Source organism: Labrus mixtus, chromosome 11, assembly GCF_963584025.1.
Source record: "Labrus mixtus chromosome 11, fLabMix1.1, whole genome shotgun sequence".
Classification (NCBI taxonomy): domain Eukaryota; kingdom Metazoa; phylum Chordata; class Actinopteri; order Labriformes; family Labridae; genus Labrus; species Labrus mixtus.
Genome location: NC_083622.1, coordinates 5615074 through 5630342, shown reverse-complemented (window position 1 = coordinate 5630342; position 15269 = coordinate 5615074). Strand labels below are relative to the sequence as shown.

The 15269-nt window shown below is 41.4% G+C and overlaps 1 protein-coding gene across 2 annotated transcripts in view; it reads right to left on the bottom strand.

Moving 5' to 3' along the window:
- The window catches only part of LOC132983430 (neurocalcin-delta A), a 73053-nt gene that overhangs the window by 28831 nt on the left and 28953 nt on the right, over nucleotides 1–15269 (bottom strand). Inside the window, exon 1 of one of the 2 annotated variants that reach the window (XM_061049722.1) lies at nucleotides 9367–9656. The exons of the other annotated variant lie outside the window; for it this stretch is intronic. The gene's annotated coding sequence lies outside the window, so the exon portion shown is untranslated. Of the gene's footprint in view, nucleotides 1–9366; nucleotides 9657–15269 lie in introns of those variants that run through there. 2 annotated transcript variants of the gene reach the window in all.

Below are 15269 nucleotides of genomic sequence, written 5' to 3'. Positions count from 1 at the left end.
GCCAGTGGCAGAGCGGTTGTTTCGCACGCCCCTTGTACAGAGGCTGTAGCGCTCAAAGAAGGCGGCCCGGATTCAAACCTGACCTTAGGCTACATTCCAGCATGTCATTCCCTTTCTCCCCAATTTCCGACTCTATCCACTGTCCTGCCTCTCCAAAAAGCCAAAACACAAAATCTAAAAAAAACCAAAAAAACCCCGATAGAATCAAGCAATATAAATACTTGTTTCTATACTAACACAAAACAAACATGCAAGTACCTAAGCTACCAATACTGGGTTATGTATTGTTTTTTAATCACCAAAGATTGCGAGCTAACTCCTGCACGGTCTATGAATTGCACACAATTTGACTGAAGATATACTTCAGTATATGACTGGAGATCTGCAGCTTGGGTGCTTTTCAATACTATCAATTACAAAAAAAAAAATCAGAGATTACAATGTTTCAACACTTGTGGTATCGTCAAAGTATTTAACATATTTAAAACCCAAGCTAGCTTAGCTCAATTTGAGTTGTTTGGTAAATGTGTTGGTTTACTCTTCCAAATAATATTGGGCAACAGTGTTTACCACAGAGTGACAATGTACTAACAAGGCATTAACTCAGGCAGAATTGGCATCAGCAGTCATCCCTCCTATAATGATTGGAATTGATACGCACATGTATATACGCACAGTCATGGGTTTGATGGACTGGTTTATCATACTGATATAAGTTAAACTCTCTCTTTAAGTAGTAAGTTTGTGTTGTTGAATGACTGAGAACTCAAGAGGAAGTCTCAGTTACAGTGTAGATAACTATTCATAGGGTATGAAAGCACGTTATAAACAGTGACAAAAAACTCTACAAAAAAAACTAACACAGCATTTGTCATTTCTGTGCAAAAGATATTCAAACCAACATCAGTGAAACACAGATGCGTGTGGGCTTACAGTTTTTTTTCTGTCTGTGTTGAGAACAGCTGCCACAACAACACACGAGCTTGCACATAACAAGGAAGAACGATGCTTCAATATCCCCCCCTCGCCACGATAGCATCTTCTGCAGCTTACAATAAATCCACAGGTTTTCGGAAAGCAATTTCCAAGCAGATATTGCAGTCAAGTGATTTTTTTTTAGATGACAAGTTCAGTGATAGAAGTCTTCTCTTTTCGCCTCACATCCCACAGTAAGGCATGCATCCTGACTGCCAAAGATCTCTGCAAGCACTGAGGAATTCAAAGTAGTTGAGTTGCGAGATCCATCATCTCCTAGCTGCCAAACTGTCATTTACAGCACCCCCCTCTGGGAAATCGTTCACATGCTATATAGTGAATTATTCAATATATTCCATACTGGCAGAAAGCTCCTTCTGTGCCCCCTGAGAAAGGTGAGAAACACCAACTTTCATGATTATGTTAACACTAATTGGACATTATATTTTCACAAGTGTCAATTAAAGTTTATTTTAAATCATATTTTATAATTGCCTATATGTCATCTCTTTACTGACTAAATGCCATTTGATTTAATGATAGCACATTTGTGCCCAAAAACTAATTTACTAGTTATTTCCCAAAGACCAAGTTTGATATTTCATTGAGGATAAAGTCAATAATTTAAAAGCTGTAATCTATAATGAGTGTACAGAGGCCTCACACCAAATGTTCTGTGATAAAGTCTTCATTTTCTACAGTCAGGTCCAGACAGTGTTAATAACTAGAAACACATCCATGCCCTGTGAGTAAGCCTTCTACTGTACATTAAGACTCATAGGGAAATGTATTGCAATGGGATTCTTCATATCAGAACAATTATTTTGACCAATGTGTGTAAAACCTATAGCATGTATAAAACAGACATATAGAAATATAATCTCAGTGACGTCACCAGGTTCATTTTTTCAACACCAGAGGATGCTGCTTGGTAAAACAAGGCAAGGAAAAAGACATTTACGTTTGTAGAAACACATTGAAATTACATTTTCAAATAACTTGGCTGGCACATGGACAGTGCCAACTTACTATCTCACCTTGAAATTGGTGTGATCAAGGCTGAGATAAGTTAAATTATCCTCTCGCTTTCAAATTCTTCCTGAAATATCTCAGACTAGTGGTACATCAAACTGATAACCTGCTCAAACCAAAGCATGTCTGAATGCTCACTTAGGAAGCCTTTAATTAAAGCCAATCTTTTAAAAGAGAAGATCCTGGTATCATGAAAATCAACCCGAAATTCAGCTGAATGGAAAACTTCTAAAGAAGTCACAAAAATCTTTTTGGAGAATTATTGAATTCACAAAATCAACCAGCAGAATAAATCTTTTAATCCAAAAAAATACCACTTTTTCTACATTGTAACTCAAATTTATAATAGTAATTAGAGCCTGACCGATTTATCGTCCAGCCTATAATATCGGCTGATATTAGCTCGTCCAGTGACTACTAGTATTGGCTAATTATATCGCAGATATGCGCTGATATTACTAGATTTATCTACCAGTCAAAATCATTTCATTTGAGTTTCATTGTATTACACTAGCAGTTCTCTTTCACCAGCACGTGTTTGACAACTGCATTTGAGGAATCAATGCAAATGTGTATATCTATATCTATACTTCATAGATATTGACCGATACATTGGTATTGGATTTTCTCTCTCCCCAATATGAATATCGGCATGTCATATTGGTCGGGCCCAAATGGTAATCTTGATTTTACAAACCGAGTGTGTGGTATAGTGAAACTTCTGTGACAGCAGAAAAGTTTTCAGTAATGTCAGCAGCTGTGTTCCTTTGTCGCAGTGTAATAGTACAATCACTCTTTAAACTCTGCAAGGGGACATCTGCTCTCCGAAAAAAATAACTTTCTTTTGTCTGTTGTGTGAATTCCTTTTTCAAGATAAAAATAGAATATCTGTTTCCCATAGTTCTCCTTAACCAATGCATGGGCGCCGATCGGCCAAGGCTGTCCTTTAAATATGTCAGTGTGTCTTCCCATGGGGGGACCTTTGGGGGGGAGGGTGTGGAAGGGGGGCCTTCTGCACCCCCTTTTGGGCGGGATTGCAGTTGAATGACCTATAACCCCTTCTTAAAGAAGCCTGTTGGAGAAAGACAAAGGCATTGCTGACCAGCTGTCCCTCCAAACTACCACAAACATGCTTCTGTCTTGATGCTCTGACTTTAATCACAAAGAGACGAATGCCAGCGCAGGAGATGGACAGCAGCAGATCACTCCAGCGACCAAGAGTTTAACCGTTAAATAGTTAACAGGTTAAATAGGTTTTTCATGGCCTGCTTCTTCTTTTGAGTTTGGAAATTACACAATGCAAATACATTCTGATAACAGGAGTAACACACTCAGTAGGGTTACATGGCGCTAGATATTAGAATTTCTGATCGTATCAGACACTGTTTGGACTTTTTTTAAATGCATGTAAACATCTTAGTCCGACCTACATCGGACCATGACGGACATCTCGTAATCGGAAAAGAACACCTAGATAAGTCGTTCACAGTCTGCAAACTAACGGCACGTATACTCAGCCATCGTATCGTAATCGGATTTCGCGTTCTGCGCACGCTCGAGAATTTCCGCCGGGGCTTTTCACCCGGAAGTGGAAGGAGACGACGTAATAAATAGTAGTGTTGTTGCCGGAAACTTGCCGGATCAATCAACTGTGCATTTCAACATGTTCAGTACTTTACAGGATCCACTGTTTTAACACCTGAGAGAAGTTTGAGAGCAGTTCAGAAACATCTACGTGCCCCCCTGAAGTCGCCCCTCTTATCTCTGAGTGTCTTTCTCACTTCAGCTCTGCTCCTCTCGTTCTCCCAGTTTCTGCCTTCATCTCTGGCTCCGCTCATAAATCAACAGTTATATAAACTGCCTTCAAGTTAGTTTCCATCACTGTTACATGAGACTCCCTTAAGTATAAAACAGGATGTTTTAGAAGCCTGGTTCATAAAGTTCAGCTCAGCTCGTGAGTAGAAATGAGGAAGGTTTTTTAAACGGATGTGGGCATAAACACATAAAACACAAACGCAACCATCTCTTGTGTATGTGGGGGCCCGATAGGAGGGAGTTAAGTCATCTTTTCCATGATGTAACTATCTTAAATCAATTTAGACTTTTATTTAAGACTTAAAGCTACACTGTGTCCCACTCTTACACACACACACACACAAACAGTAGTTGCAGATAATCACCTGGACACAGGGAAGCATTCAGTTGCATAGAGCTGACACACAGTCCCCTCTTCCTTTATCCACCTGCCACCACACAGACACAAACTACACACACTCTTCAACACACACACACATGGAAACACAAGTGGTGAGTTGATCTTTGTGCAGGATTCTGATGGTGAAAACTGGAGAGCAGAACAAAACACGGGCAGCTTTGGAACTAATCAGCCTCTTCAGCAAATGACAATCTGTAACATTACTGCCTGCTTTTAATCCTTTCACTTCACCTAACATTGGAAGGGCAGTAGCAAAGCAGAAAATACTTGACCCTCATCATGAGGGATAAACAGTACTGTATATTATAGAATGGATGTGGCAGTAGCTCAGTCTGTAGGGGACTTGGGTTGGGAATCGGAGGGTCGCATGTTCAAGTCCCGGCACCGGCCAAGTTCATTAAACAGATTGTAAAACCGAATTTCCCAAATTATTATTATTATTATTATTATATAAAGTATTCAATCTTAAAAAGTGGATCACTGCCACATGATGATTTCTTATTTTGTGACGGTATAGATGTTGGACTCAACACAGTTGTGCACGTATTGAAGCTGCTGCCAGAAAGTATTTCATTTTCTACTTGTAATGTCAAATTGCAGGTCCCATTGATAGTAAGGCAAACACTGTCATTATGGTGTCAGACTCAGCGGCAGGCTGGCGGAAATTGTTTTTCACTTCTGTTTTTGATTTTTACAACTGTATGTCTTTCCTATACGGTTGGCTTGTTCACATTTCTGCCTCAAACACGTCAGCCACGTCTATCTTCATTGTATAGCACTTGTATCATTTTCACATTTTTCTTTAAATAAATAATGAGCGCATGTGTGGAAAAAAAAGCTTAACGGTGATTTTGTTCTAGTTTTGTGTATGTGTGTTTTCTCCTGCAGCAAGGTGAGAGTCCAGGATTGAACTCAGTATTTGCTGCAAACACTTAAATATCTCATGTTTTGCCGTCTTTACCAAAGCGTCCTGTTTTTCCCACAGATAAATGACTAGTTACAATGGCATACATATTTTCACAAATAAAAACCTGTTTAGTCATGTCGCCAACCTCCTACTAACTCCTTAACATGCACCATGTTCAGTTCAACACTGGTGTTACTGCATATGTGTCAAACAATACGTTGTTGTCCGGGACATTATCAGAATTTGAGACATTGCCTTAAAGCTTTTTTTTTTGTTTGCAGAACCTGTCGGTATGCCAACAGCAGTGACTGACTGCCATTGTGCATGTTAGACTGTTAAACTTTACAAATATTGAATGTGTCACAGAGAGAGCGGTGTAGACATGCATCAAAGACCTGAGGCTGGGAGTTGAACCTTCAGCCGCTGCATAGAGGACTGTAGCCTCTTTGCGGTGGTTGTAGCCTCTTTATATGTGGTGCTAAACTGAACAGGTGGAGCAGACCGATCCAATACACATCTTTCATCAAGCTAAAACTAAATAAAGCAACACTTTCACTTTACTTTGGGTAATGCTTTATTTGGCCACCTTCTGCATAATGTGAAATTCTTCTTGAAAACATTCAACAGCTCGTGCATGCACACACACATACACACACACACACACACACACACACACACACACACACACAAGAGAATAGTTAACTTCCGTAGTATGTCAGATAAAGCTACTGGCAGCATGCTGGAAGTGTGTGTGTGTGTGTGTGTGTGTGTGTGTGGGGCAGTGTCTCTTTAGTGTAAATGCTAGACACAAACACAGCCTGCACACATCCATTTCACAAGTCAACACGTGCTTTCAGAATGATTGTCTTGCAGAACTTATGAAACTGATCGACACAACCAGCAGACGGAAGACTTAAATTCATTTAGCTTCAAACTGTACCTGTGTTCATTTTGACTCCAACAAATTTTGATAATTCTCAGTCAAGACTAAATGTCCTGATGATGGTCAACACAGATCAACTCCTTAACATGTACTTCACACTGGCAGATTCCTGCAGAATTACTGTTTTAGATGGCCCACGTGCTTTACATGACTCACATTGTATCAGGCGGATCTCTGCACCTTTTGAAGTTTCACAAAGCAATGCATGTGCAGTATCATGGTAGACTGTTAACTTTACAAACTGAGTCATTATTTACAGAGGCCCCCCTCGTCCAAATAAACCGAATCAGTGATTCAAATCAGTAAAAACAGAAAGAACGCTCACATGCAGTCAGAGAAAGTCGATTTACTGTGTTAAACTAGCGTTTCAAATGCATGATAGACGGACTGAAATAGTGCTCAGTCAGTTTGTTTGAAGTCAGACTAACACCTAGATAATGTGGCTTGGAATCGATTCCCTCTTGCACAGTTACATCTCAATCGGACCCAAACTGGCCGAGGTGTTCTGCGCGGCTCTGTGTGTGAGTATGGGGACAAGGCAGCGCTCAGCCAAGAGGAGATGTCAGTACAATAATTGCATTTTACTACATAGATGTTCATCAGCATTACCATATTACGGGCTGCTTCTGCACAGTAAGCATTCAAAGTTTTCCCATTTTTCCCTTAGCGTCTGCTCCTCTGTCCAATACGTGCTCTCTCTTTCTCCCTCGACCCGATGAAGACTAAGAGGCTACATCATGATAGCCTTTCCTAAAATGAATATTCAACAATCTGAGACGTTCTCACTCTTAAGATGTCATAGAAAAGCTCTGACTTACAGTGAAATGCATCACAGGTTGAATTTGAACAATACATGTTGATTAAAAAAACAGCTACTGAACCATCACTGAGGGAGGAAGAGAGAAAAGACTGCACGTAACAGTTTGTATTCTACAGTCAGAGTTTCCAAGATTATTAAACTATCTGGAGTGTCGTGAAAAATGAAATAATATTCAGTTAAAAAGTGCTTCTATGCAATATAAAGATGTAATGAATCCCTTTATTGTCATGAAATCTGGTATATTTGGTGTTTGGCTGTTATGTAAGGTTTGTGACTAAGGTTTTAAACTCTGAGAGTTTATATTTGATTCAAGTGTTAAAGCAGTAAACAGAATTCTCTCACAAGTTTTGTGTTATTAAACTACTGTGTTTAAAATGAAATGTGAAAAACAACAGATTAAATAAGGAGCTTCAGCTCAAAGGAAAATGAGAATTATTCAGATTTGGTGTAACAGACAGGAGAGACTGTAATTATCAGAATTATAGCACAGCTGAAGTTATTAGAAACAGTCTGTTGTGTTTCATGTTAATAATGTAGTGTTTTCATTTTACCTAGCCTATTTGAAGTTCATAAATATTCACCAGAATGTAGGGAATTAAGTGTTGGTGACCCCCCCACCCCCCCTCTCTTATAACCTGTGATTCACTATGTTTAAATGAAGCCTACTGTTGTGGAACTGCTCAGAAACTACAGCCAACGTTGCCCACATACAATTTTTTTTTACCAGCCCACCCTTATTTAACAAAGAGACCCAATTCTCCTTTGCAATCATTTCCAAACCGTTTCCAAACCTGCCAAAAAATATTAGAAATATAACATGTACATGATAGAATGGTGGCATTGAAATGTGCCAGAAGCCAACAAATGTGGTCTTTTATGGGCAAAATTGTTCTCGGGGGGGGGGGGGATGACATATTTCCCCTTTTTTAATCAATATTTTTCTGGGGGTGCATCCCCCTGTAGGGGTCTCGGCTCAGCGCCTAATGTCCCAAACCCCAAGAAATGCCCCTGCTGTCCAGGGTGTTATTCTCTGCACTTAAACTGTGAATCTGTCTGCGGCACTGACATTCTGGGATATAAAGGCGAGATGCATGTGTGAACAAGCAAGTCGGGAGGATTTCGGGGGCAGTCGAGCTGAAATTCTATACATTTTCAGTAGTAAAACAATTTATGGAACCAAAAAGCCCCCCCCCCCCCCCCCCCCCGCAAAGAAAGTACAAATCCTGTTGGATGTCCAAACTGTTGCTTCTGCTAAGCATTTCATTGGAGTCAGAAGATATCTACAACTGGGTTACATCACATGCTTGAGAAACGACTGTTGTGTGAGGAGGTGTTCTTCATCTCTTTTCTTCACATTACCAAATCCAACACGCAGACTCGAGAGTCGGCCTATAACTGGGCACCACTCCACACTCTGGTTACGTGGACTTTCCTCGTGACTGTTTCGCTAAGTTTGAGAAGGTGACACTACTGGGTAAAGAAATGAAAGTCTGAGATAAAGACTCACAGCAGAGAGAGGTGGAGGAGGAGGAGGAGGAGGAGGAGAGAACAAATAAAGTGTGAAGTATTGCAGGGAGACCCAATCCACTTGTTATGCACATTTCCCTCTTTCCACCCTGTTTGGGCTAAATGTGGGCCGACGTGCTATTGTTTGGAGCATGCGGCGAGGTGGGGGGTGTGTTTTAACAGCATGGTAGGGGGGGGGGGAAGGGGTGGGGGTTTCTCAAGCCAGACAATTGTAGAAATTTCACGGACAAACAAAAACTTGGAAAGAAAATGCCTTTTAGTGTCCACCCAAGAAGAAATAAATATTACAGCTGACCTTGAGCCTGTGAGAGTTACATTTTTGCAGAGCAGACCTCTGAGGCTTTCCCATCCCTACAAAGTGTGTGTGTGTGTGTGTGTGTGTGTGTGTGTGTGTGTGGGGGGGGGGGGGGGGGGGGGGCAAGTGGCAGCTGCTCTGCCCCCAAGCCAGCAGCAGCCCCAGCCTACACCACTGCCTCTAACATTAGCAACGCTTTGGGGAGGAAAAGCCATGTGGAGCTGCCTATCATTTCCAAGCTTCACAACACACACTCACTCCCCGCAACGATCACGCTTTCCTCCTCTCTCTCTCTATCGTGAACAGACTTCCTGCTAGTGCTGAAAACAGATCTGGCAGTGTTTGTCCAGACAGAAAGCAATTAGCTCTGAGTCCTGACCTCTGAAACCTTTAACATCACGCTACACTTCTGCACCGTTTTAAAGTCAGCGCGGTCAAGCTAAAGGATTTTAAGCGTGACAAAAGGAGTTTTTAAAGGAAAGACACAAGAGCCCTATACGCTCCCTGTCAGGGAATTCATTTGAGAGGCAACTTCCCCTCAGTGCAAGTATGTGACTCAAACGTGTGAACTAAAAAAGCTCTCCCTTCTGGAAGCAACCACTAGCTGCTAAAACACACAATACTACACAAAGAGAAAACACAGGAAGCTTACCTCACTTTGTAGCGACGTTCAAGCCGTTCAGCAGCCCATCACCCAGCACTTTCTCTCTAGACTAAGTTTGTTGAAGCAGCAGCAGCAGCAGAAGCAGAAGCAAATGCAACAGGCGAGAATAAAGAGGAGCGCTAGAAAGGAAGACAGATGAGAGGATGAGAGAGAGAGAGAGAGAGAGAGAGGAAAGGAACAGCAGATAAGGGGGAGAGTATAGACTGAGCGACTGAGACAGAGCAAAGAGTGACTGACAGACTCAGAGAGGCTCCTAGTCTGTTAAAAGCCCACAAACTAATTCGTTTCTCTGCCTGCCTCCTCTACAGCTTGACGTCAGAGTGGTCACATGACCCTCGCTCTGGTGTGGAGGGAAATGAAAGGGGAGGGGAGACCGAGGGAGAGAAAGAGAGAGAGAGACGGAGAAGCCTGCATTGCCATGGTAACAGGAGTACTGCGCCGCAATGATTTCAATAGGTCATCTGACACACACATATGCACGTAGATTTTTACATACAGAGAAGCTGGTTAAGGACAAGCTCGGTGCTGCTGACCCAGACCAGAAAAAAAAAAAAACTGAACGGGCAGAAGGACATTTACAATTAGAAATAAATACAGCGGTTCAAATTGCTTTTGATTTATTCCAGGCGTAAAAGAACATGCAGTGTGAAACGTGTGCTGCTGTCCCTGAATCCCACCCAATGCAGGGTGTTCTTGACTTTGGTTTTTAGGATGACTTATGATTTCCTCACATAAGGAAAACATGCCGCAAATTCACAAACAAAATAAATTGCAAAAAAACAAAAACAAATGCAACACCTAAATTGCGTACTCGCTGCAGATGAAGGGAACTAGCTGCAAAAAGTGGAAAAAAACGGCATTGACATCAAACGTGCTGCAAATGCATCCAAATGATGCTAAAACAATACATCTGAAAACATCTGGATGTAGACAAATGTGACAGTTTTTTTTATTGAAGAGAAGGAGGGACTAACGAGGAAGTGAATGTATTCTTTAGATAGTAAAGGTACAGAGTTTAAAGACGGAGAGTTACATTAGAATTACAGCAACTACAGGAGGTTTAAAGGAATCTGGATGAGGCAGCTGAGCGGGGTTCCTCTTAGGACCCCCCCCCCCCCCCCCCCTCCCCCCAGGATGCCCGCATGGACCTAGCTGCAGGGCCTACTTTGCTAAACTAACCTCCTTTCCTCTACATCGGTCATTTGGGCTTTGGACCGTCAGGAGATTGGAGTTATGAGGTCTGTGGGGGGAGACGATAAAGGTACTCCCAAGACCCAATGAATCCAGTTCCAGTCTAGGCTGGACTTGCTTTCACTTGGCCTCGTCAGCCACTGCAGCAGGAACGGATGTTAAATGCCTATTCATTTTGACGAGGAGTATATTGGGCATGATTAAAATAGGAATGTTTATAATTTGCATAATAAAGTGTTGATAATAATGACCTTTAACATTTAGCTTGATTTGGTTTAACGGGGGCGCTCCCTGGTGGCATGCCATCAGCCAGCGCACAAGCCGCTGATCTAATGACATATAAAACACTAAACTAAGCGCACATGGCGTTGGACTAGCTGGCACATCACTGAACTACCGACATGTGCCCCAGCTCCCCAAGTGGCATGCGAGGTGCCACCTTGTGATCTCGCTGTCACTCTAATTTTTTAGGAAACACAGAAGAAAGAGTTTCTAATAACTTAAGCTGTGTTTATAATTCTTATAATCATAGGCTCTTTAGTCTGTTAATGTCGGCGCTGCTGAATGTTTCTCCTTTGGACTCCTGGGATCAATTCGACAAATGACTAATAAAAGAACTACATCTGAACAAAGGAGTACAGACAGGAAATAAAAAAAAAAGAAACTAAATAACGTTATTACTTTAGGGAAGTGGGGAATAAAACAGCTCCAGGTTCAGATGCCTTAATATTTCAAATGACACAATAACAAGTAACAAGTCATATTCAACAGCGGGGATTACGTTTGACATCATTTTCAACACTTTGACACTTTTCAAGTGTTTCAAAAAGATAAAATCTCTGTCGTTTAAATAATATAGAAAAATAGCAAAGTAAAAAAAAAAAGTACAGATATTTAATCATATTTTAACTCCAAGCTTTTAGCAGCTGGAATCCATTTAAATTCACAGGCCTGAAGCGCCTTTGGCTTTTCATACAGACGCAAAAGTTACGATTATGTCTCCTACTAAAAGACAGAAGAGAGCAGTTGCCGATGTATTCGAGCAATTTAGAGAGTGTGCTTGTAATTTTTTTATTCAAAAACACAAGTTGAACTGCCTTGTGCCTCGTAATTTTGTTACAGACAAGTGAGGGTGACAGCTTTTAAAAGCTTTATTTTTTAGCTTTGGTTCCAAACAAGGCCCTATAAATATATATCTACATAATTTAATTTATATCATGAACATTTAATGACTATTCAACCAAGGGCTTCATCCTTACACTGGTAAACTAGCAACATGTTCATGAAAGCCTTATCTTTGTATTTGTATTTTATTCTAATATGTATTCATCAAATTGAAGCAAGTGACTGTTTTTTTTTCATGCATGTATTTACCTTTAGCAACTACCTATGTCGGGATTTTAACATTTGTATTTACTCGTCGGTTAAGTGGCAGAACAGCACTTCCAAAATGTGCTCTTCATTGTGTGTCAAGATAATCTGGGGCAGGGGCTTAAGGGTCAGACAAAGACCGAGGGTGTGCACTGTGGGAGGAAAAACTTCTACAAGCCATACCAACTCCTTATCCCATCCTCCACTCCAACCAGCTCTGGGATGAATAGCATCTGCCGGCCTGTTGAATGGACCGCAGTGGGGCCCTGATTAGGGTGGGGTAGTGTGAAGGGTGGGGCAAAGTCAGCCAAGAAAGAATCCCACCCCCCACCCCACCCCCACCCCCACTGCACCACTGTGGGTAAAAGTATAATATGGCTGAGAGAGAGGAACACGGACAGAGACAGACGATGAAACACCACACAGGGCGGAGAAAGCCAACAGAGTGCAAGAAAAGTAATTTAATAAAGCCTGCAGCTAGGATAAATAAGACTGTAAAGGTCCTGCTGAGGGGTGAAGCAGAGACAAAAGTGGAGGCCAACAGGAAAGAGAACAGCAGAGCACAGGATGAAATGAGAATCTTACGGGGTCAGGTGAATAAATCGGTTCAGGGATGAATTATTTAGACTTTAGCCGGAGTCATGGGATTTGTAGGCTGACTGGTGATGCCTCATGGACACATGGTTGTTCACGCTTAGCTTAGATGGAAGAATTATTTTTGGCATGTTTCACTATTTTATATTTTTAACGTTACATACCTGTATTAAAGCAGATTTTCTATATCTCATTATGTCATGTTTAAGTTCCTCTTTTTTTTTTTTTTTTTTACCTACTTGGTTGATTTCCTTTTACACGTATTGTTTAAGTGCTGTTGGAGAAAACCTAAGAATTCAAAAATGTACTGACAATGACCGCTTCCCTGTAACTGTTCTGTAAATATGACAATAAAGTACTTGATTGAAATGTTTTAAGGGCAAATATTGGCTGCTGTTTTATATGGACTGTTATGGGCTCATAATAAAAAAATGAGGGATGAAAGGGGGGGGGGGAGAATTATTTGGTGGAGGAGATAAATACACAAGAGAAAAATTACAGGAAACCCCTTAAACAATGCTATTTTTTTACATTTTAACACAACAATATCCCTAAGAAAGGGAGGTCGGATTTTAAATGATAGAACATTTTAAAAGTGAAAGGTTTTGTCGCCAGAGCCACACATAATCTGACCCTCTAGGGGCCTTTTCACTTCATTTAGACTCTCTGAACAGCCCTTCTGTCGAGGCACGCTGTGTGTGTGTGTGTGTGTGTGTGTGTGTGTGTGTGTGTGTGTGTGTGTTTTAGGATGTTGGGTGGGTAACCAGCACTAGAGGGAATTCCTTCCTCCTGAAGACTCAGGAAGCAACAGCATGGGCGGAAGAGAAAACAACTTCTCTTTCCAAGACAAACCCTTTAGAAGTTGTTCCTTTGGAATAGGAAACACTCCCCAAACTGCGTTACTGTTAAAAAAAAAAAAAAAAAAAACTCCCTTAATGACTACATGGTTGTCTGCATCAAGTTTCTCAAATCAGCCAAAATCAGCCAAACATTACTGAGAAACAATAAATGCAAACTTAAGGTTTAAGCTTTTTATAAATCTTGAAGTCGATTTGCGGCAGTGAAACCTTAACCTGGAAAAGTTGGAGCTGTATCAAGAAAGAAGTCACGTTAATCCAAGCTGCTCAGTGGAGGCATTAGATAACATCGGGGCGGCTGTAGCTCAGTCCAAAGTACTGAAGTCGGTCTGGCTGCTGGAGAGGTGCCAGATCACTTCAGAGGTTCTCTTGAGCGAGGCACTGAACCCTCAACAGCTCTGGCATGCTCCCTATGTAGCACCCTCAATCTGACGTCTCTCCACTAATGCATGTCCGTCGGTCCGGTTTGTGCATGTGAGCATTTCGGGCCTGAGCGTGCGAGTAGCAGGTCTCGAACTAACGGAGTGTAAACCTGACTTTCCCCTCAGGAATTAATAAAGTAAATAAAAAATAAACAATAAAAAACAAATGAAAAAACAAATATCGTCAGTTTTCAAGGAGAGAAGACCAAGACCTCTCAACTAGGTTTACATTTCATCTTTTTTAAACAACATCAGCCTTTGACTATTCCTTTCAATTCAAGTTATCTATGGAAGCAGCATGTCAGGTTGTTTGTGACTCAACATAATGAAGCAGACTGACCAATGTGCAACAAGAACAGCAGAAAGAGACATCAAGGTGCCAGTCAACATTATTGTGTCAGCTCCTTTAGTATCGCTGTATGTAGTTCTGAGGAGAGTTATGACAAACATTCACTAAAAAAACTACAAAAAGACTTAATTCTTTAAACCGCTCTCATCTTCATTTTGGTCAAAAAAGTTTGTTACAAATCGATTTTTTGAAGGTCAGAAGGATTACAACTACACAGCTGCCGTTGTAGGTGGAGTGGTTTGTTTATTCTGATTCAGGTTGTAATGTTTGGCATTATGAGTAACAGGTCAATTTTGCTTCTCCATACTTCAAACTCTCACTGGTTCACTGAAGCTAACACTCTGTCCTCACAGCAGGCAAGCATCAGAAGCGTCATGTTACATTCAGTTCAGACGTCATGATAGGGAGTCACTGGGTGTGCGGTGGAATGTGGCTCCACCCTTTCCGAAGTTGAAAGTTGAAGCTGATGCATAAGTGCAAAGTGCAGTTCCTCCTGTGTCCACTTGAGGCTTGCTCCAAAAGCACAGGAAGCCCCATTAACAGCCTGGTTCTAAAAAAGGTTTTGGTCTGAAGAGTCAACTCATTCCTTTCCTTTTTCGATTAAGAGATACGCACAGATTGCACTATAAGGGGCGTGGCTGATTTGGCTCACACGACATGTGATGCAAACGAGCAGTCACAGAACCAGTTTGATTTAATTATCTCCCGTTTAAGGCTTGCAACATCTGAACCCGACGCGCGGTTTCCATTTTCCTTTCTGTGGCCTGTGAAGACAAGGAACGAGGGAGGACGGGCTCTACAAGGCACTGGCAGTGTCTAACAGGAAAACTTCTGGTTTCCTTTCACTTTTCTCACTCAACAGAGCTGGTTAACTTTTTTTTTTTTTTTACCAAAGTGGAGATAGTGGTGTGTTATTAATATCAACATCTGTGATCGAGAAGAGCTCTGACTTGTGTCGATGCAGGTGAAAAACCTTTTTTTTTGGCTTGCCACAACCTTTGGGCGGCAGTAGCTCAGTCCGTAGGGACTTCAAGTCTCGGTACGGACCAAAGTATTGAAGCTGGTTTAATTGCTGGAGAAGTGCAAGGTCACCTTCCAAAGTACTGC